Below are 3,503 nucleotides of genomic sequence, written 5' to 3' on the forward strand. Positions count from 1 at the left end.
ACACGTAATTCATACGTCCAGAAACAAGTCATGCATTCTGGTTTTACTAGGACTACTTCCCATCCTTGGTCTTGTGGAACATAACCGTTATGGCCGTTGATAAGACAGCCTGTTGTAACGTCGTCAAAGGGACGAGGGTTACGTAATGTCCAACAGTCCCGTAACAATCTAAAAACCTCATTTCTTACCCCAATTACCGACTCCGTCACTTATGGGAACGTTTTGTTTAATAGTTGTAGGCCGATGTTCTTGTTCTCACTTTGGTGAGAAGCGAACATTACTAATCCGTAATCATAACATGCTTCTTTATGTTGCATGTTAGCCGCTTTTTCTAAATCACGAAGTCCAATATTCGGATATATTGAGTAAAAATAATTTCTTAACCCATTACGTAAAATAGCATTTGGGTTCCCCGCAATATATGCGTCAAAGTAAACACATCGTAACTTATGGATTTCCCAATGTGATATACCCCATCTTTCGAACGAAAGCCTTTTATAAACCAAGGCATTCTTGGAACGTTCTTCGAATATCTTACAAACTAATCTCGCCTTAAATAGTTGTGCCGAGGAATTCTGACCGACTCTAGACAAGATTTCATCAATCATGTCTCCGGGTAGGTCTCTTAAAATATTGGGTTGTCTATCCATTTTGTGTTTTTATACTGTAAAATAGACAAGAGTTAGATTCATAAAAAAAAATACTTATTAATACAAGCAATTTTTACATATATCTTAAAGCATAAGCACACTATATTACATATATTACACCACACGAATACAACTATCTTATTCTGACTCGCTCGTTTCTTCTTCTTCGGTTTTGGTTCGTTTTGCCAAGTTTCTAGGGATATATGATGTTCCCCTAATACGAGCCATCATTATCCACATTGGTTTAGAAAAACCTGGTGGTTTAGAGGTTCCCGGGTCATTATTACAACTTAAGGACTTCGGGGGTTAATGATACATATAAAGTTCATCGGGGTTGGAATTAGATTTCTCTATTTTTATGCCCTTTCCCTTATTATTTTCTTTTGCCTTTTTAAATTCAGTTGGGGTAATTTCTATAACATCATCGGAATTCTCGTCGAAATCCGATTCATCGGAGAATTGGTAATCCTCCCAATATTTTGCTTCCTTGGCGGAAACACCATTGACCATAATTAACCTTGGTCGGTTGGTTGAGGATTCTCTTTTACTTAACCGTTTTATTATTTCCCCCACCGGTTCTATTTCTTCTTCCGGTTCCGATTCTTCTTCCGGTTCCGATTCTTCTTCCGGTTCCAACTCTTCTTCTGGTTCCTCTTCGGGAACTTGTGAATCAGTCCACGAATCATTCCAATTTACATTTGACTCTTCATTATTATTAGGTGAGTCAATGGGACTTGTTCTAGAGGTAGACATCTATCACATAATATCAAACACGTTAAGAGATTAATATATCACATAATATTCATATGTTAAAAATATATAGTTTCCAACAAAAATGTTAAGCAATCATTTTTCAAGTAAACACGGTCTTATCAACGGTCATAACGGTTATGTTCCACAAGACCAAGGATGGGAAGTAGTCCTAGTAAAACCAGAATGCATGACTTGTTTCTGGATGTATGAATTACGTGTCTTTATTGCCTTTGCTGAACGACTTGTGTACTAGCTAGAATTATCTTCACAACTATCTTGGATCAAAGTTATTGTGTGCTATATTTCATGCTTTATGTAAAATAAGCGGTATTGTAAGTTTGTAAAATATTGTATAAAAGTTTGAACGCGAAATATTATTATAATCAGTTTTTCATATAGAATTATAGTAGTTGAATTGTATATTAGCTACTAAGTATGAACTTAACGGGTAGGTACTACCCGAATTTAAACTTATAAAACGCTAATATGAAGAAAAAGCTTTTATAAATGAGTTCATATTATGCTACAAAATACTATTAACTACTCTTAATATTCTGTATGATTAACTTGTTCCATTTGACTATTTTGAAGGAAATGGCACCGAATACTCGACACACCGTGAATATGAATGAAGAGGAATTCCGTACTTTTCTAGCTTCAAACATAGCCGCAGTACAGGCTGCGCTACATACCAACAATAACCTTGGATCTAGCAGTACAGGAAATCGTGTAGGATGCACCTACAAAGAATTCACTGTCTGCAAACCTTTGGAATTTGATGGAACCGAAGGACCGATCGGATTGAAACGGTGGACCGAGAAGGTCGAATCGGTGTTTGCCATAAGTAAGTGTACTGAAGAGGACAAAGTGAAGTACGCTACGCATACCTTCACAGGTTCTGCGTTAACATGGTGGAATACCTATCTAGAGCAAGTGGGACAAGATGATGCGTACGCACTACTGTGGTCAGCATTCAAGCACTTGATGAACGAGAAGTACCGTCCCAGAACTGAGGTCAATAAGCTCAAGATAGAACTTAGAGGGTTACGAACCCAAGGATTTGATATTACCACGTACGAAAGACGAATCACAGAATTGTGCCTATTATGACCGGGAGCATTCAAAGATGAGGAAGAGAAGATCGACGCGTTTGTGAAAGGATTACCGGAAAGAATCCAAGAAGATATAAGTTCACACGAGCCTGCCTCCATACAACAGGCATGTAGAATGGCTCACAAACTTGTGAACCAGATTGAAGAAAGAATTAAAGAACACACTGCTGAAGAGGCCAATGTGAAGCAAGTCAAAAGAAAGTGGGAGGAAAACGGTGATAATAATCACCAATACAACAACAACAGCAATTACAACAATAATCGCAACAATTATCCCAACAATCGCAACATCAATCGCAACTACAACAAACGGCCCAACAACAACAACAACAACAACAACAACAACAACAGCAACTATAACAATCATCCCAACAACAATAATAACCGTAACAACAACAACAATCAGAAGCAGCTATGCCAGAGGTGTAAAAAGTATCACTCGGGGTTCTGCACCAAATTTTGCAACAAGTGTAAAAGAAATGGTCATAGCGCGGTGAAGTGTGAGGTCTACGGACCAGGGGTTAATAGAACGAAAGGAACAAATGGTGTCGGAACGAGTAATGGTGGAGCAAGTAGTGTCGGAGCAAGTTATGCCAATGTAGTTTGTTATAAATGTGGAAAACCGGGCCACATTATTAGAAATTGCCTGAACCAGGAGAACACGAATGGACAAGGCCGCGGAAGAGTTTTCAATATTAATGCGGCAGAGGCACAGGAAGACCCGGAGCTTGTTACGGGTACGTTTCTTATTGACAATAAATCTGCTTACGTTTTATTTGATTCGGGTGCGGATCGAAGCTATATGAGTAGAGATTTTTGTGCTAAATTAAGTTGTCCATTGACGCCTTTGGATAGTAAATTTTTACTCGAATTAGCAAATGGTAAATTAATTTCAGCACATAATATATGTCGGAATCGAGAAATTAAACTGGTTAGCAAAACATTTAAGATTGATTTGATACCAGTAGAGTTAGGGAGTTTTGATGTG

Source organism: Rutidosis leptorrhynchoides, chromosome 3 (genome assembly GCF_046630445.1).
Source record: "Rutidosis leptorrhynchoides isolate AG116_Rl617_1_P2 chromosome 3, CSIRO_AGI_Rlap_v1, whole genome shotgun sequence".
In the NCBI taxonomy this organism is placed as follows: domain Eukaryota; kingdom Viridiplantae; phylum Streptophyta; class Magnoliopsida; order Asterales; family Asteraceae; genus Rutidosis; species Rutidosis leptorrhynchoides.